The following is a 21,391-nucleotide window of genomic DNA, read 5'->3' as shown; positions in this document are numbered from 1 at the left end:
GATGAACCTCATACCAGGGATCTGTTTCCCCACATAAAACTAACCTGGAGTGTGGAAGATGAACACAGTGAAATCATTTCCCTCCTAAGCAAGAGACCTGCATTTCAGAAGTTCTGCTAATTCCACATGGACGATGCTGGTAGACTTACTCTTTAAACCCACCTTTTCTCTAAAAAATGCACCATCTTTTAAAATTCTCCTTATTATGACTCAACAAGGAAACAATCATAATTTTTATTTTCATGCATGCCAAAATATTTTAAGTGGATAATTAATGATTAATAATAACTTCTTTGTCCCAAGGACATTAGAATAAACTTGGGCTTAAGATGAGCAGCCATCACAAGCTCAGATGTGGACTTTACTCATCCCATATATAGAGACGTATTTGAAACAAAATGTTTTAATTGTGCCAGGGTAAGATGGAATGTAAGGCATATGTACAAATAAAGAATCTTGAAATCTGCAGTGTGCATTATAGAAATGAAAAATGGTCCTGTGCATTCTAGATTCATCTTTTTTAGAATTAAGAATATATTTCTTTAAGGATAAGTCTTTGCATCTCTTGATTGACTGCATTAAAAACTGGGGCTGATCAGATAGTATGAAAACACCTAAGTGAGGAAAAACAGCGAAAGCATCAGTGCCCTTCATTTTCTATTAGACTACATGCTACCTCTTCCAGGAAGCCCTCCAAGAATTTTCTAAATAGAATTAGTTTTGTTCTCCCATACAAATCCCATAAAATTGGATTGTATATTAATTTTTACCTTTCTAGTATTAATTATATATTTAAATTATATATATATAATGTAATTTATATATTCCATTAGATTTGCATGTTTGGGAAACAAGATATTTATTTAACAATAATGCCAATGGGTCTTATAAGTGACATTAAAATACTTGTATAATTTACTCGTGACCTCCATGTATATTTTCTGCTTTTCTCTCTCTCTCTCTCTCTCTCTCTCTCTCTCTCTCTCTCTCTCTCTCTATCTATCTATCTCTCATAAAGACCCTAGAAGTGGGTGCTGGGGAGATGGCTCCAAGTTAAGAGTGCTTCCTGTTTTTCTGAAGTACCCGGTTTGGGTTCCTAACACCCATGTTAGCCAGCTCACGACCTCCCATATCTCTAGCTCCGGGGATCTGATCTCCTCTCCAGGACTCCATGGGCACCTTTTCCTGGGTGCACAATACCCTCCTACACTCCCTGAATGAAAATTAAAAATTAAATCTTTAATAAAAAAGAGCGCTGGAAGAGTTTTGCATTCTTTTCAGCATTCTTAGGGGGCTTAATTAAAATAATAATGTGAGGATGTGAGGTAGAATCAAAAAGTTTTCAAAATAGTTATGTTAAATATTTATCTTATTACTTTTATTTATGTGCATGTGCATATGTCAGGGGATTTAGATGCCTGCAGAGGCCAGAAGACTGCATCAGATCCATACAACTGGAGTTACAGGAGTTGTGAACTGACCAACATGGGTGCTAGGAACTGAACTTGGGGCCTCTGGAAGATGAGCAGATGCTCTCAACCCCCTGAGCCATCTCTACACCCTCCAGACACTCTGTTTTGATTGTTTGCTGGAGTCCTGGTCAGTACTACATATATATAGTATATGTATATATATATATATATATATATATATATATATATATATATATATACTGTGTTCATTATAAAAAAGATGAAGACCAAACCCAGCCTTTCTGAAGGCGATTGTGTTGGTAACCCAGGACCATGCTAGGTCCCCCCAATACCCTGCCAGCTTCCCCTAGCCCCGACCTAACATTTTTATGTTGAAAGATGAACTGAAACTGTCAGCTCACACAGATATCCTTCTGTCATGACAACCCAGATGGTAAGTGCACCATGCAATGATGTTTCCTCAACCACAGTGTGCCAGGCTCACCTGGCCTTGGAGCCAAGGCTTTTCTATTTTCATGCAGAATTCAAAAATCACAACTGACAAACAGCTCACTTCTTACTTGGTTCTTAAGACGGCTATAAGCGGATCCTACTCTTGTTAAAATTGGTCTCTCATTCTTACTACACACAGACTGCCCACAGTTCTTTGAAACATGCGGATTATTCAAAGCGAGATGGGGTGGCAGATGGTTAATCTCTAATGCAAAATTTTCTTATTAAAGACAAAATTTTAGAAGAACAGTAAGAAGCTAAATATTATTATTCAAATGGGATGTGAGATTTGTAGTAAGGAGTAAGATTAGAGTACCAGAAAAGGAAGCAATGAAAAGAAAGAGAAGTAAGTGGCTGACAGTTTTCTTCTTAGAACACACGCGGGAAGTAGCAAAGCCAATGGTCTTGGAGTCTCACCTATTACTTGGACTTGTTTATTTTTTTCTTTTTAGTGAGTATTGAGAATGCATCAGATTAAAGTGAAACCCCCAGCTCTCATGGGGCTGTTTCTCTACAAACTAGATCCTGGGTCAGTCAATCAGGAAGTGATAAGATGGGTATGGTTATATTTGAGTCTTGGAGGGGCTCCCCTGCCCCCATCAGCTTTGCTGAGAAACTTCCGGAAGGGAAGGATAATACTGAAATCTTCTGCAGCAATGGTGATGTCAGGGGTCAGTGAATGGAAATGTACTAAGTGGTAAATTCAGTTGGCATTATGACATCGGGTAGGGAAAAAAGATGGACGCAAAATTAGGATGACAAATTGTTATTGCAACGATTTTACTGTTTCCCACGGTTTGTCAAGGACATCATGATCTGAGGCACTGAGATATGAAACATAATGGATGGGAGTATCCTACCTTGCCAACTAAGAGTAAAGGAAGCATCTAATATTCAAGCAATATGGCTGAATACCATCACACTCTCCCCATCACGTAGTTCTAGGCAGTTGTCATTCCTACCAGCCTCCGGGAAAAGAAATAAAGATTGTATTCATTTACACGGAGTCCCCACCCCATATCTGCCACACCGGGAACTCTGGAAGGCAGGCAGTTCTGCATCCCAGGTTTATCTCCATATAGAGGCCCACTGACCTGAAACTACCCAAGCAGAAGCTTCAGGGCCCCTTGCATGGCCATATTAACTTTTATTTACAATTTTGTATTCTTCTGATTTTAAGAAAGGAACCAAGCATTTTATATGTCAGGCCCAACATCTGAATTGTCCACTCCCTCTGCTGCTGTGAGAGTGACTTCTTTCCACACTGGAGAAGAAAGATGCTGTCTCCTGCCTCCCTCATCCAGTTCATACTGGACTGGCCACACTGGTAAGCCTGGGATGTTCAGATAGCTAACTCTTCAGTGACAGAGTGTCATTTGATACGGACAAAGGCAGAAATCATGCCCTGTCTCATCTAAGTAAAAAAGATTAGATCACTGTTCACAAGTCGTGACCAGATGCAGTCATTCTCAAGTCGGCCCAGACTCTGGGATGAGGGCACCAGATTCGGTCTTCCCCTGCCAAGGTTTCTCTAAGAGTCGTCCGTAGCTCTTAATGCTAGCTGACCTCAGACCAGGCTGCTCTAGTATTCAGAAACACTATAGTAGCACTGAAACTTGAAGCATTGGGGTCTCCTAATTCCTCCCTTGCTTCCTTGGCCCTCATGAAGTCCCACTAACTTCTTTCCCAAGAAGACATCAAGACATTAGTCTGGAAGGGAAAACAGCCAGGTGCCATCTGCCCAGAGCTCAAGGTCCACTGGTTTCGTAACCACCATTTCTGCATAAAAATCAACACTTTTTATCTTACTTCAATGCAAATGAAATGAGTCATTACAGTGTTTCCCCCAGGACAAAAAGAGACTATTTCAATAGTATGTCTCCAGAGATAAGAATACCTGTTTTGTTTGGGGTTTTGGTTTTTGTGTTTGTTTGTTATTGTTTTGTTTTTTCCTGGCTGCCCTGGAACTCACTCTGCAGATCAGGCTAGCTTTAAACTCAAAGATGCCTCTGCTCTTGGGTTCTGGGATTAGAGCTTTGTGCCACCAATGCCCGACCAAATACAAGTTTTATAAGCTTCAAATAGCATGATCTCATTTTTTTATATTTCTCTCTCTCTCTCTCTCTCTCTCTCTCTCTCTCTCTCTCTCTCTCTCACACACACACACACACACACACATCACACAAACATACACACACCCCTTGGACTCTTAAAATTATATGTCATTGAAATACCCTCAAATGAATCCGCAGGCATAAACAAATCTAATTAGAACCATTACTTGAAACACACTAGAGTCCTCTGTGCTTTGGAGACTTGAGAGACTGCCTTAGAGACTTGACCTTCAAAAAATGCTACTTTATTCTCTCCACAAACAGAGTGAAGCAATCTCTGGCTGTGGCTATGCTGAACTGATGGGCCTTAGCCTAAGGAAGTTGAGTGATCAGAACCATCACAGTGGCAATGAACCTCAGGACCTTGGGGTCTCCTCCAGCATTGACACAGCCCTTTGCTGCTGTGTGTGCCATGCACACACACACACACACACACACACACATGACAGCAGAGATGAATGTTGGGGTCTTTAATTGCTTTCCATTATATTTTCTGAGACAAGGTCTCTCATGGGGCTGAAAATCACCACTGAGCTCCAGAGATCCACCTGTCTCTGTCTCCCCAATTCCTGGCAGGCCAAGCTTTTACTTGGGAGTTGGGAACCTGAACTTGGGTCCTCATGCAGCATTATATTGACTGAGCTGTCTCCTCAGTATCTATATTTGTCATTTGAGAAAACATATGCAGGGGCCTTTTATCTTCTCTTAAACTTTAAAAAGTTAAGATGGGTTGACTTATGCATTATTTTAAAAACTTATAAATCAGTACTTCTATTTATTTTTAAGTTTATGCACTTAGTTTTTTTTTTTCTTGTTTTGTTTTTTCATTTTATTGTTTTATTTTTCTGGAGGCCCAAAGAGGAACGGAAGTTACAGATGGTTGTGAGTTACCATGTGGGTGCTGGGTGGTAAGTGCTCTGAAGCATTGAACTAGCTTTCCAATCTATTGATAGGTAAACTCTTAAACAAGTTATAGTTCTGATAGGTAAACTCTTAAATAAGTTATAGTTCTGAAAGGACAACTGAAAAATTCTTGAAAAACTTTATTTTCAATATTTAAGAGGAAAATTACTCTATAAACCTTTAAAACATGTCATAAAATCACTGGAAAAAGACCTAAGATGTGTTTTGACTCTTACCATATCACAGTACTTCTCTGAGATCTTGATATGTACTGATGTAGGTAACCTACACAGTCAATACTACTCTTCTCCATTTAGGGATGGGTAAACTGAGGCACAACATAGTTATGTAAACTTTCCAATGGCTGTATATGGCAGAGCCTGAGTTGATCTAGTCGACCTGATATTAGAGACCACACTTATCTGCCTAACTCGATTGTGCAGCCTGAAAGGTCACCTCCCCACCCTGAATGCTCCCCTGCCCTCCCCAACCCCCAGCATCTCTGAAAGTGGAACTTGTATTCCAGCCATGGAAATGGGAAGCCTTGCTTTGGAGAAAGTACAGTCTAAACAAGAACACTCTGTTTTGGCAACACTGATCCAAAAGTGTAATATAGAAATGAAGACTTACCAAACAGTTGAAAGCAGCCAACAGCAGATCTAATCCAAACTTAACAAAACGTTAATTCTCCAGGAAACAGAGAAAATAGGGGGAATCAGTGTGCCCAATTCATGTTGTCACAGATTCACAAGGTGGTCCTCATATTGGTATACAACTTTGAGTTCTTGATTTATGCCACTGTACTCCAAGTCCATTCACATAGATAAGAAGGAAAAATGTTGTTACTATTTTCTCCTCCTTCTCCCCTCTTCCTCTTCTGATGTGGGATTCTCCTCTGTATGATGTGAATACCATTGGTTAATAAAGAAACTAACTTTGCCTGATAGGGTAGAACAGAGCTAGGCAGGGAAAACTAAACTGAATGCTGGGAGAAAGAAGGCAGGGTGAGAGAGAAGCCATGTAGCCCCCGCTAGAGACAGATGCTAGAATTTTACCCAGTAAGCCACAGCCACATAGCAATACACAGATTAATAGAAATGGCTTAAATTAAGATGTAAGAGGTAGCCAATAAGAAGCTAGACCTGATGTGCCAAGCAGTTATTTAATTAATACAGTTTCTGTGTGGTTATTTCGGGTCTGAGCGGCCAGAAACAAACAATGGCTTCTTACAACACTCTCCCTCCTGCTCCTCTTCCCCTTTCTCCTACTCCTCCTCCTTCTTTGACATTTTCCTGGCAGCTGGTATAAAGGCAGAGTTCATCCTGGGGTTGGGGGAATCGAACATCACCAGGTCGAGTCTATTCACTGGGAGGTTTCACCTGAAGGCACATGAGAATGGAGCAGACAACAGGTCCAGAGCTCAGATGAGTTAGGGAGAAGGGCTTTCCTCCCCAGGAAGCAGCTATCTCCATGCTCCTCCATCCTGGGTAGCCATAGTCCTGAAATGTGACTGCATTGTTTTTTCTAAGGGTACCTGTGGTACTCTCCTCCAGCTGGTGGCTTACTTTCCTTTGAAATTCTCCTAGAGGACTTTGGTCTCAGGTTGGGGCTGCTGCTTTTCTGGTTCCATTGTCAGTACTCCTTTCCTAATTAAATTACCAGCCTCCTGGTTGCTGTCTTGTTTCAACCAGTTCTTGGTACCGTTCCCTCTGTTTCTAGTGTTTCAGTACATCTTGTAGTCTTGGTGGTTTTCTCACACACATATTTTATGTGTTCCCCAGCTCCCATCAATCTAAGATCATTGATTTTTGTGTTCTGGATGAGCCCTGACATTCTGGTTGGCTGATGGTGACTTTTCTTGCTTGATGGTGCCTAACCGGCTTACACCCACACACACACTGCAGACATAAGGGAGTTGAGTGTGTATTTGCACAGACACTGAATTCAGTCCCCCAGCTTATTTATTCTCCTTGAAGTTATTTAAGCTAGTCATTTGCTGAGATAGTTTTAATCTCTTGCTTCAAGGCACAGTATTATTAGCCTGCTCTGAAAATGTTACATTGACCTTTCTCATATAACTTAAATCTTATTTACACTTCTAAATAATCAATTAACGTTAGTTTTTCTGGTAAAAGTTAAATTAGCGGCAGCAATTCAATATCTCCCTCCAACCCCAGAGATGGCCACTGTCATCAGCTCTTACTGAATGCTTCCAGAACTCTGTTTACTATGCAGATAAAAGCATATTAAAACATAAATGGCATTGTAATATTAATTTGCTCTTTTAAAAAAGGGGAGACTAGGGGTACAAGCTCACTGATAGATACTTGTCTAGCGTATACAATGTCGTGGGATTGATCTCCAGCACCACATAGTCATCATAATAATGTAATACTAAACAATAAGGCATTAGAAACATACCTTTGATTAGAAATATACCTCATTTTTTCTCATTGTTACACAGTGTGGACTATAATTTATGTGTTGGTTTTGCAGTTGTGACATTGTTCAAACAATGTCCTTGTGCATCTCTACTTGTGTGTGTTTAATTGACCAAGAAGTGGCTGGTTATAGTGCTACGTACAAGGAGAGTCCCACAACGCACATTTTTATCTCTGTCAAATTTTTCTATCTTGGGGCAAGAAATAATTATAGTGTTACAGTTGTAAATTCTCTCAGGAGGATACATGGGCATAATAAATTTTGTGTGATACATGAATAATATTACATATGTTTGAGGCGATCTGTGTAATATTATAATTAAAAACAGATTAATATTTATCTCTGGGGAGAGAAGGAGAATTGAATAAGAGAGGGGTATATAGGAGATGCTAGTGATGTTTAATCTTGATGGAATTAGGCTCGTGGGCTCTTCTACACATTTTATGGTCAAGATAAAATTAAATGTAAGCAGGTAAAAGATGAGATTTGATCTACTTAATTCCAAGTTTGGAAGCCAGAAATACCTATTTTCAGGTAAAAGAGAATATTCCTACAAAAGTAAAGAACTCTGTACCCAGTGTGAAGGAACAGTGTCAGCCTGGGAAGGAAGACCAGTAAGAATGGAGCATTCCACGGAAGAAAAATTTGGACCCAAAAGCTTGTTATGGACACTTTCATAAATCATGGAAAAAGTCAGAAAATGGTTTCCATCTCCCAGGCAATGATACTTTCCAGAAACATTGTCTGTATTTAAACACATCTATTGCTTTATGTGTACTGAAATTTAAATGAATTTAATAAGCCATAACATCTCAGCCTACCATTTCTAACATGCTAAACTGTAAGAGCAAAGGGTCTTAAATGAGACTGGATATTTTAGGTTCCATTTTGTAGTGCTTTGGATCATCAAAGAATTCCAAGTTAGGTAAATATTTCTTCAAAATCATAACCTTCCAGCAAATAAATACAGGATGCCTGCTGAGTACGTTTTTCTTCCTCTTTGAACTAACCCATCCTGGTAAAATGTCTTTTTCTTAGCAGAATTTCCCAATAAAACTTAATCTGTCAGATTAGAAGAGAAGCCAAATGGAACAGTAGTAACACAAGTTTTCAGTAGCCCATGGGCTCTTGCCAGACGAAAAAGGCTGACCTCATTCCTGGATCATGCTCTATCATAAATTTCTTAGTCCTAGGACATTTTAGAGAGTTTTATATAAACTGTAAGAATCACATTCTGCCCACACTTGGTCTCGACAGAGACTCATGCTGTTACCTATACTTTTTTCTATTACACATACTGAATATGAATGATCTCCAAATGGAAGTTTTGAACTTGCTGAACTTATCAAAAAAAAAAAAAAGAAAGAGAGTGAAAGAAGAAGGGAGAGAGGGAAGAAGGGAGGGAGGGAGAAAGGGAAGGAAGGAGGGAGGGAGGAAGAGAGAGAGGAGGAAGGAAGGAAGGAAGGAAGGGAGGGAGGGAGGGAGGGAGGGAGGGAGGAAGGAAGGAAGGAAGGAAGGAAGGAAGGAAGGAAGGAAGGAAGGAAGGAAGGAAGGAAAGAAAATATAAGCATTCTGGGTTCTGGTTTGATTGGATTGGATTGTAAAGGAATTGGGTCATAATACAACTTTAAAAATCTCAGAAGACATCTGGCATCTCATGGGGATGACCCTTCCAGAGCCAGCAAATCACCAAAAGACATGTCCATTCATGCTTACCACCTTTAGAATATATTGAGAGTGTTATTTCAAGATTAAAATGCAAGTCCACAGATGTGTAGCTGAGAATACAAGCTTCTAAGATGAACCAAAACAAAAAAATTAGTGATGTTTGACTCCGTCGGCCATTCCTTCTGACAGGAGATTAAACTGCCTGGAAATTTTTTTGATTCATGACTCACTTAATTCATTTAGACATTGCCAGCAGAGCAAGTTATGACAATACAGATCCAGCTTAACAGGCTCACTCCTAACTGTTCTAATAAGGAGGAAAATACAATAATTGAATTGCTGATTTTGATTCTTTTTTACATGTACTCAAGCATTTGAGTATTTGATCTATCAAATAAATCTAAAACTCTTTATTGCATCATCTTCTTGCCCTTAGTAATGGGAAATAACTCACAAAATAAACTCCAGGTATCTTCTTAATTTGAAATATATTTTGTATGGTTTTTTTTAAATTTGATTTTTAAATTAAAACCTTAGCACCTGACTGGGAGTACATACCAATCTAAGTACACAGCTCCAATACAGATAAATGAATCTGCTGGTGTTAAACATAGCTTGAATTAACCTATTTCTCAAGGGGCATCTGCTGCAGTGGAGAGGAGTCAGCCTCTGTTAGAGAGGGCCCTATGCAGAGCCAGAAGCAGCAAGCTCCTATCCGTAGACATGTGTATTCTATCCCCATACTGCTGTCTAAAACATCCAATTGTTTGGATGGAACTGTCACCCACATCCCTGGTCTCCATATGCCTAAAGAGTCTGGGATGTTTGGGTGGAATCGTCACCCAAGCCCCTGGCCTCCATATGCCTGAAGAGTACTGTGGGACAATGGTCTTTTATTCTGTCTCTTGTATTATTTTAATAAAATGCAGATTGGCTAGTAGCCAGATAGGAAGTATAGGTGGGGTGACCAGGCAGGAAGTAGAGGCAGGGTGATGAGAATAGGAAAATTCTGGGAAGAAGAAAGAGTCAGTTTGCAGTTGTCATCCAGACACAGAAGAAGCAAAATAAAACTGCCTCACTGATAAAATGTACCAAGGCATGTGGCTAACACAGCCAAGAATTACGGTTTAATGTAAGTTATAAGAATTAATAAGAAGCCTGAGCTAATGGCCAATCAGTTTATAATTAATGTAGACTTCTGTTTGTTTCTTTGGGACTGAACAGCTGCAGAACCAGGCAGGACAGAAACCTCAATCAATAAATGGTACCCAACATGGACAGCTAAATCCACTTAAAATCTGAGAGAGCTTGGAAAGGAATTCTAGACACAAAAGAACAGGGTTAAGCACAACTTCTTGGTTGTAGCATTTTCTTTGGTGTGTTCTAATTGCTAGAGGCAAGAATGTCTCATTTAAGATAGGCTTCCTGACTCAGCTTTAGCTGCAAAAACCTTGCAACTCTTCTAAGAGGCACCACCAACAAACACTTAAATGGTTTTTATGGATAGATAACAGCATGTTTCTTGGTGTTGGCAGGGACCTTGAAACACCATAGAGCTGTGGCAATAAACATGGCTCCAGCCAGTTCCTTTTTTATGAGGCCAGACTCTCAGAAAGCTAAGAAATGGGGTGGATCCAGCTGTCAAAGCCATGGCTTTAATCCTAGCCACATCACTTATCAAATTAAAGACTCATGTGATCAGAAAAAGAGAGATATACAGAAAAGAGAGATTCAGATTAAGAAAACCTTTAAATGGTTTATGGTGTGTTCAAAAATATATGTAGGCTTGGGAGAGAAAAGAAAAATGATAAAGTCCTTAAAATAAAAAAAAAAAGAAAGAGAATAGTTGGGTGTGGTGTCATATACATTTAACTCCAACACTTGGTAGGCAGAGGCATGTGGATCTCTGTGAGTTCAAATACATCTTGGTCTACAGAGTGAGTGCCAGGACAGCCAAAAATACACAGAGAAACATAGCCTCAAAAGAAAAACAATTAAAAAGAAAAAAAATAGGGTTTAAAATAAAGCCATATAAAGATGGAAAATAATACATAGAGAGTCTGGATACTGTATATTATTGTGTTGTCTTTGAATTGTTTGATGGCTGAGGAAGAAGCAATAGTTGATAAAAAACATTTGATTATAAATGCTGCTGGATTAATCCAACATAGGTATTTTGAAAATGCCTTGACTTTAAAATTGAAGTCAAAAGATATGTAACTATGAAGAAGAGGTTTTGTTTTTGTTTCTACAGGAAATGAGAAGCTGTGGATTCATTCTTGGTTAAGAAAAATCGGGTTTTGGTCCTTGGACTTCCCACAGGGCAGGGAACCCTGATCGCTCTTCAGGCTGACGAGAGAGGGGGACTTGATAAGGGGAGGGGGAGAGAAATGGGAGATGGTGGCGGGGAGGAGGCAGAAATCTTTAATAAATAAATAAATAAATAAATAAAAATTAAAAAAAAAGAAAAATCAGGTTTGATCAAGGAAGACCCCTTGAAGAGTCTCTGACAGGAGCAGATGGCTCAGATAATCCAACATTTCAGAGGACCTCTGTTGGAGTTTCCTGAGTTCTACATCCAGAACAGTTTCAAAACTGCTGGCTGAGATGATCACGCCTTACAGAATACTCAGTCAGGACTTGACCATAATTCTAAATTTTCTTTAGATCCCCACAAGATTATCAACACCCCCAATGAGTAGGAAATAGCCTGAACAACTACTCCCATATTTCCCAAAAATGGATTATAGATGTTATTCTTTGTTTAGAGTGCTGGTTTTCAAGTTGTTTTGGATAATGGTCTGAACAAAAAGCTAAACAAAGGACATTAGATCCAGAGTTCTTGTCTTGAAAAAGGGGGGAGAGTGCTGTGGGACAATGGTCTTTTATCCTGTCACTTGTATTATTTTAATAAAATGCAAATTGGCCACTGGCCAAATAGGAAGTATAGGCAGGGTGACCAGGCAGGAAGTAGAGATGGGTGATGAGAACAGGAGAATTCTGGGAAGAGTAAAGAGTCAGTTTGCACTCATCATCCAGACACAGAGGAAGCAAGATGAGACTACCTCGCTGATAAAAATGTATCAAGGCACGTGGCTAACACAGACAAGAATTATGGGCTAATATAAGTTATAAGAGTTAATAAGAAGCCTGAGCTAATAGGCCAACCAGTTTATAATTAATGTAGACCTCTATATGTTTTTTGGGGCCTAAACAGCTGTAGGACTTGGCAGGACAGAAACCTCTGTCAACAATGGCACCTAACATGGAGCCATTTGTATATTATATATACATAATATACACTTATGTATATTATTGTGTTTTTGTTAAATTTTTTTGACTATGAAGGAGCTAAGTAATCAACATATATACTTTAAAGGTATTTTGTCTTCAAAATTTGAGTCTAAGGATATGTTGCTTTGGAAAAGAGGTTCTTCTTTTATTTCCACAGAGGATGAAAACCTGTGAAATCCTTCCAGACTAATGTGGTTTGATGGACCAAGAGCCCCCTGAAAGGTGGCTGTAAACACCCCCCAAAAATTACTTTGCCCAACCAAAAACAGGAAGCAGCTTGGTGAGAACTACACCAAATTACTTAAATGATTGTTTATAAATGTTTGTTTATACTTAAAGGGGGATATGATATAGATATGAATACTTTGAATTGATATGGATCTTGGTTTATTGATACAAATTTAAGGTCAATTTCATTATACTGTTTATATGTATTTCTGATATTGATTAAGGTATTGTTTTTGTGCAGCTCATCTAAAAATGTTATGTATAATTAAGAAATATAGGTTAATAGATAATCTTATATAATAGTCAAGCTTGTAGTTATGTTAGTTAGATTTTCTAGATGTATATTTCAGATGGATAGGCATTCTTCAAACCTTTCAAAGACTACAGAATATGCATTTAAAATGTTTTAAAACCATTTAAGACTTTCATGACAATGAGACACATCTGCTCTTGGCAGCACCAAGCTACTTCAAGAGGAAGATGGGTATTAAGAGGCTCCTTATGGAATGTGTTAGCCATTTGGGCAAGAAACTGCTCTTGACTGGACTGCTTGATATTATGTTGTGTAAATTGGACATGCAGGACCCACAGAGAAATGACTGCTAAACTTTTCTAAAGGTGAGATGGTCCTTCAGGGTTCCTGCTACGTGAAAGAGTCTGCAAGATATTCTGCAGGACACAGAAAAAGCAAGTGATAGACTTTGCCATTACAAGGCAAAACAGATCTTCAAATTTCCTGATTCATGGAATAGTCTGCTGAATACTATGAACCTGGGCCTGTGGGCTAAAGATGAATGCCCCAACAATAGAGAGGAACTTTGGGTTACTGTCCAGGCAGCAAGATGTCTCTGTCAATTCTAGAGTTTTGGAAGTTGCTTACAATGCACTTGTTTACTTAGGTAATATTATATCCTTCTGGAGTCTTTGATGGAGTTGAAGAATATATAGTTATAGTTTCCTTAGTTATGATAAAAGATAAAGTAGATATAAATAATGTAACTGTAATTCTTGCTTGATACCTGTTTTGTTATATGCAATTTTACTATGTTAAAGTTAAAAACCTTCCTTTTTATTTAAACAGAAAAGGGGAGGTAATGTGGGATTCCCCTCTGTATAATGTGAATACCATTGGTTAATAAAGAAACCATCTTAGGCCTGCAGAAGGCAAAACTTAGATAGGAGGAAAACTAAACTGAATGCTGGGAAAAAAGAAGGCAGAGTCAAAGTGAGAAGTCATATAGCTCCTCCAGACACAGTTGCAGTAACTTTACCTGGTAAGCCACAGCCTCATGGTGATACACAGATTAAAAGAGATGGGTTAAATTAAATATGATTTAGCCAGAAATATGCTTAAGCAGTTGGTCAAACAGTATTGCAAATAATATGGTTTCTGTGTGATTATTTCAGGGCTGAGCAACTGGGAAAAAATAAGCATCCTCCTACAACAAAATAATCTGGGATGTTTGTGTTGAAGTGTCACCCAAGCCCCTGGCCTCCATATACCCAAAGAGTCTGGGATGTTTGAGTGGAAGAGTCACCCCAGTCACCAACATTGATATACCCAAAGAATCTGGAATGTCTATGTGGAAAATTCCATCCCAAGTCCCTTCCCCTGAGAGTTGCCCCAGTCCAGACTCCACCTCCAAGAAAGTCCACCAATGGTGACCTTCCCCAGAGATGGTGGGGTGATCATCCCACATGGTATTTAAACTGCCCCCCACCAGAGAGCAAACACATGGTTTTCCAGTCTTTCTTCTTCATCTCCATCCCTGGGGAGCTGGAAGGCCACCCAGGAGCATTAGTATCCATTAAATCTGGGCTTTCTCTATTTGGTTTGATTTGGTGTGATTTGAATTATTGCATTGGTGGAAAGGTTTATCAGGGCACAAAACCTTTTTACTGATGAATAAGAACAAAGAATGGCACCCTTCCCTCTTCTGTTTCTTTGGCGTGCGCATGCGTTTTCTCTGACTCTTTTTCTCTTTCTCTTCTCTCTCTCTCTCTCTCTCTCTCTCTCTCTCTCTCTCTCTCTCTCTCTCTCTCTCTCTCTGTCTCTCCCTCCCTCCCTCCCTTTCTCCCCTTTTAATAAATGCTTTTATGGCAAAAAAAAGAACAAAGAAAGGCATATAACATACACATACATACACACATGTCATCATTGAAATCCATTACTTTGTACACCAATTTAATTTGTTTTAATCAGCCAACAGATCCTGTAATGGTGGCCCTTGCATGTGATTCCAGCACTGGGTAAGTCAAGGGGTGCAGGTTAGAAGTTCAAGGTCATGTTCTGCCATAGACAGATCTCAAAGCTTAAGCTAGCCTAGACATTCAAAATAAAATAAATAAATCATGAGATTCCACAGGGTTTCAGTTCTCTTGAAAATTTGCAAGAATGACTTATGGGACATATCATTTCTAACCCCTGGATGGAGAATCTCAATGTGTTGGTTGCCACCACACCGGGGTCACCTGAGTCCATCAGAAAACACAGATATTTGCACTAAGATTCAAAACAGTGGCAACATTATAGCTATGACATAGAAATAATTTTATGGTTGGGGGATCACCACAACAAGCACTCACCTCCTCCTAATTTTTGTAGTGATGTGGTGGTGTTCCCACCCGGCCCTCACTTGGATTTCCCACCTGCCCCTTCTAACAAAGGTTTAGGACTTCTAGTGCAGCGAATAGCACACGCAACTTAGAGCAAAAAGACCTGTACACTTATGCCACTGTTGCTGCTACAGTAATCTTCACTTGGATTGTTAGCCGATGACAGTCTGTTCGTGTCTCATTAAGTGACAGCTGAACAGCATAGCATGTCTGCCTAACCCTGGTCTCTGGATGAGAGGAGAGTATCATCACTAATGCTGCATCTCGGACTCAGAATTTTAGATATCATTTCATTCAAACCTCACAAGAAGGCCAGAAATTAGGACCTTACAGGTAAGGAAGGCAAGTTAGAGGAAGTAGACCAAGATAGCTCTTATTAGACAGCTACTACACGACAGGCCCACTGGACAAAGATGAGTATTAGTGACTAAAAAATCCATATGCTATCAATTTCTTATTTCCTTGGAGAAATATGTCCTCTCTACAGAAGGAAAAGAATGTTATTAATCATTAGACTCTCAGAGCTATGCACTAAATTAACGATCCATTTTTATAATGTTGTGATTCTGTAGGGGAACAGTGGCTTATGACACAACATTTCAAACTTTAAAATACAGATAATTTTTAAGTAGAACCTTGTTATTATTTTCCCTATGGGCCGTATTGTTTCTTGTTCAGCAGCAATATAACAGATTCAAATTAACACTACCCAACCACACACATATTTTCTCTTCAGATAATAAGTATTCCATGGCTGCTATAGTGGCTCTGTGTGGGCAGGTTCCAGGTCCTTATCCAATTTCACCACCCTGTTGTAAAATTTCCATCTCATGGTACAAGACAGCTGGCTTTAATGTCTACAACCCAGGCACAAGTGGGCAGTAGGGAAAGAAAGCTTCCCTTTCAAGAATATGGTCCTGAAATTTCACACACTATTTTCACTTACAGCTCATTAACAAGTTTAATGAAATAGCCACATAGAGGCATAAAGGAAACTGGGGAATGACTCTGTTACCTAAGGTGCCACATGAAAAGTTAAATGTGTAACCCTGAAGGAGGATGAACCAAAGCTATGAGGTAACTAACCATCAGACACACCCTATAACCCCAGTAAAAAAGGAACCACCAATTCACCAGTGTGGATGCATACTTCCTTATCCGACAATTTCTGTTTGCCATGCTGTCTTAGGGTTTACTACTGCTGTGAAGAGATGCCATAACCATGGCAACTCTTTTAAAGAACACATTTAATTGAGGGTGGCTCGCTTACAGTTTCAGAGGTTCAGTCCACTATGATCATGAAGGAGAGCATGGCAGTGTGCAGTCAGACGTGGTGATGGAGCTGAGAGAGCTACAACTTGCAGGCATCAGGATGTTGACTGTCACACTGAGTGAAGCTTGAGAAAAGAGACCTCAAAGCCCACCCCCACAGTGATATACTTCCTCTAGCAAGACCACACCTGCTCCAACAAGACCACACCTCCTAATAGTGATCCCTGTGCAGCCCATTTTCTTTCAAGCCATCTCACATGTCTTCATTTTCATTAGACCACCAAAGTCCTGAGACGTCTAAAAAGTGCCATTTTCTATCACTAGAAGAGGGAGAAGATAGAAATGTGATTTGGTGAATCACCTTGTTTAGGGCCATTCAAAGACTTTCCTTTCTTGTGTCATAGTCTTGAGGATGAGAATGACTTTAAAAAAAAAAAAAAGATATCTCTTAAGAAATACTCTCAGTGGATGAAATGTACAAGCCTATTATATAGCAGTGAGTTACAAAATCCCCAAAATCTAATTGATCAGGTAGGAAGGATGATCACACTTTACTGAAGATACGGTATTCACAAATAAGCACATTGACTTCTAGATTCTCTATTTGGATTGCATGAGTCTACTTTTCTATTGTGGTGTGATTGGTGCCTTGTCTGCATTCTAGTTTAGTGAAAGAATTTGAAGTTAATTGGTCATTGTTCTCCAACTTTGGGGCTTTTTTTTTTTTGAGCTTCTCTACAGATCAGTTTGTAAAATGAATATTAATTGTTGATGTTGTCTGTTGCAATTGGGTCTATCTAGATGCCAGTTGTTTAAAGCCCAAGACTCAGTCAACGGTGTTGCTGACTAGTGCCTGTGAAACGCATCTGTCTACCTGATTCTAAGAAAAAAGTAAATATGTGCGGTTTTTCTCTTTTTCAGTCAAATAGCATAAAACTGAAGAGAAACAAACAAAACACTAGATGGTCATCCTATCACCAAGAAGGTGCATTAGAAATTTGCATTTTAAGGACTCTAGAGGGAAGTGACACTGACAGATCAGTGTTTTCCCTGGGAGAATACTGCAGTAATTCAGAAATTTCAACTGAAACTGTAGGAAATGTATTTCAAGGACCATGGACACTTCCAAGATATAAAACTGAAAACTCATTTTAAAGATTTGCCTTTCGAAAGAGAGTGACCAAAGGGTCTCTACTCATTCAGAGCCACCAAAGACTATGTCTTCCCACACAGCCACTTAGGCACTCGGAGAGCCATCAACTGTGTAGTTTATTGCAGCTCAAGATTTTTTTTCCCCTTGGCTCAAAATTCTTAAAGGAGAGAATTCATATTTTCTCTCCCAATTGTGTGTACATTTTATAATTTTCTCCCAGCAAGTCTTGATGTTAACAGAACAACTAGACAGACATATTGCAACAGTCCTTTATCAATCATGAATATTCCTTCTGCAAACTGGTCTATAGTTTCAACGCAATCCTTGACAAAATCTTCAGCTCTTTGCTAAATAAGCAGGCTAGTTCTGAAACTAATATGCAATTATAAAGGGACCACAACAGCTGACACAAACTGGTAAGGTTGGATTTCAGAAAAATTTAAGATTTCTGCTCTTTATAAAATGAGGGTAGATGGAAAACAGCTCATACTCAAGCGGGTTGATATCTGTGAGCTGAGGACCACACTTTTCAGAGCTCACTCTGGATGCCAGTCTGAAGACATCTATGGACTCTTCACTTTTGAGTGTTCATTCTAACCATCCCCAGCTGCCACAGGTGTTGCTGAAGGAACAGAAACTTCGGTGCCGAGAACCTGACTCTATTCCAGACCCACTCCAGTTTAGGCCAAAGAAACTGGACCCCTAAACCCCTAAAATGGATGGTTTCTTCTGTGGACACACAGTGTGAGATTAATTACTTGTATCTTGGACCCTGGTGAATTTCTCATGTTTATCGTTGCCTAGAGTTTCATATTTTTCTTTTGTGTACTTTTGCATATCCTGCATTTGTGAGACTTATGAATTCTGGAACTATCTTTTTTGCATTTGTTATTTTATTAGAGAAAAAAATACCCTACTCTGCTTAAAGGAGTAAACTTGAAGGAAAATTGTAATCAGGTATTAAGTGTCCAGAACGCACCACATTGTTAATCCATCATGATAAACATAATACTGAAACATAACTTAGGGAAGGCAGAACTCAAGAGTTTCTGCCAGTTGATTCTCAATCTTCTTGATGCTGTGAACTTTTAATACAGTTCCTCATGTTGTGGTGGTCCCAGCTACAAAATCATTTTCTGGGGGGCCTCACAACTGCTTTGCTTCTGTTATTTTGCTTCTATTATTAATCATAATGTAAGCATTTTTGGAGACTGAGTTTTGTCAAAGGGGTTGCAACCCACAGGTTGAATGCTGCTAGTCTAAGCAATAGGGGAGGTAAGGCCACTGGTTCTTCCACTTGTCCCAAAGATAAACTTCTAGTGTGCAGAAGAGTTCCCATACGCAATCCCTCCACAAACAGTGTTCTTAAAATTTGCATCTAAGCAGTAAATAGTTAAGTGTTAATTGTAAGAACCTGTGATTCAGTTGCTGCATATGATCATGCACACAATAAGGAATATCACCAGAAGATAACCTAACTCAAACACGATCTCCTTGGAAAAGTAATAGTAAACATCAAAAAACAAATATATGAGCAGACTCTGCCTCACAGGCAGGAGTTTTAAAACTCTTAGCAGGCAGATTGTCCTTATGATGAAATGCCCATAAAAACAACACCAGATAAAAGTGATGGATAGGTGTTTCCACTAAATTTAGATCTTCTCGTTTTAGTCACAAATTCGTTATTGCTTGCATCTGAGGTGTCACCCAGTGTCTAGGATTCAGAAAAATAAATGGTTCATTCTATTTAGAAACTATCACTGCAAACAGCTTGTGCCAAGTACTATAACAAATGGCAGAGATATATCAGTGAGCAGAGAGAACATTTCATAACTTCATGTGGTTTATAGCTGGCAGAATTTTGAGTCTTCACCGTAAAGCAAGGCATTCATGACTGTACTTTAAAATATCTCAAAGGAAGTTGGACCAGTTGCCAGTCTTCTCTTCCCCCTCCCCTCCAACAAATCTACATGATATCTTTATTTAAAAATTTCAAGGTTGATAAGTAATATAAAGGATTTTTATTTTAAAGCTCATGCAAACAAATATAGTTATTATACCATATATAGTTTTCACGCTAAAAATTATCTGTTTATCTACAATTAAATTTTAAATGCATATTGTGGGTGCTGTTATTTTGGGTTAAGTCTGTCAGCTGCAATATCTATGTATGGTATATATATGCAGATATATATCTAAGCAATGTCTTAATTAATTTAATTTCTTAAAGAAACTTATATGATGATCTGTGTATAGACTATTATTTTGAACTATTAAACATGATGATTAGTGATTTAAAGTTATTTAATATAAGCCAATTAAGTGCTAAGGCAATTACTCAAAATGAGGATGCCCAGGTAAAGCAGCTGAGTCTTAAAACCACTGTGATCGAGCAGGCAGTGGTGGCGCACACCTTTAATCCCCGCACTCGAGAGGCAGAGGCCGGCGGATCTCTGTGAGTTTGAAACCAGCCTGTCTATAGAGCAAGTTCCAGGATAGGCTCCAAAGCTACAGAGAAACCCTCTCTCAAAAAAGCAATAAAACCATCACAATTGACAATAGTGGATTTTTTGACCGGTTTCCTCTAAGGTCACAGATAGCTCAAAAGAATAAACAAGAAATTATGAATCAATTCAGGGGAGATCACACAGGAGTGGGATGCCCAAAAAACACCAACATTAAAAAACAATAACAACAACAACAACAACATGGGATAAAAATTGAAGGTAGGAAATAACAAAAGTATTCCTTGCTTTCTGTTTTGTTTTGAAACATGATCTCACTATGAAATCATACCTTGCCTGGAGCTCACACAAGTAGACCAAGCTGGCCTCAAACTCACATAGATCCTCCCACCTCTGCCTCCCAAATGTCGGGACTAAATATGTGCTACTATACATGACCAATACTCTTTGTTTTGTTCTAATAAAATCAATGCCTTTTATGAAGTTTAACTCAGTGTAGGGTTTGGTTGTCAGCATGACCTTGGTTCTGGAAGCACACCAAGCAGAATGATACAAAGGCTTTCATGGGTCTGATCAAGAGCCCAAGGTTTGGTTTACACTTCAAGGACAAAGGTCAGAACTCTGAAGACTGGAAAGAGCTTGGCCCAGGGACCAGCACACACAGAGGAAAGGTGAGTGTTCTCATCTCAAGGCATTTTCTCTCTCCAATACAAGGAATCACAGGATGAATTTACCAAGTCCTTTTTATTGGCAATTATATCATTAACACATTCCTAGTACGTAAATTTTTAAACTGTATTTTAGAATTATTTTCCCATTTTATTAGCATTAATTGATTGTATATAATAGTGAATTTCATTATACTTCATAATACATATAATATATATTTTAGAATTATTTTATCTTACTTGTTTTTATTTACTTGAATTTATTTTATTTGCTTATTCATTTGCTTATTTTGTATTTTGAGATGGCTTCCTTTCATGTAATCTAAGGTGGCCTCAAGCTTTTGACCCTCTTGCTTTTTATGCATAGGTCTCTCAAGTCCTAAGCTTATAAGTATTTACTGCCATACCCAACAAATCATCTATTCCTGAAGTTGGAAATAGGAAAAGTGTGAAAGTCTGGAGGCTTCTTTTGGTACTTCATGTGTCTACTTTCTGGCTGCTGCTTTGCCAGTCCAGGTGGTAGACTGTCAGCGTCTGAAATTGGCTGCACTATGCCACGTGTGATGGGTGTACCATCAACCAGTTCCAAACAAGTTAATAATGAAGAACTTCAGCTCTGGGCCTAGGAGTCAGAGAGGGGAAT

This window comes from Chionomys nivalis, chromosome 4 (assembly GCF_950005125.1).
Source record: "Chionomys nivalis chromosome 4, mChiNiv1.1, whole genome shotgun sequence".
Taxonomy (NCBI): Eukaryota; Metazoa; Chordata; class Mammalia; order Rodentia; family Cricetidae; genus Chionomys; species Chionomys nivalis.
Note: the sequence above shows the minus strand (reverse complement) of the source record.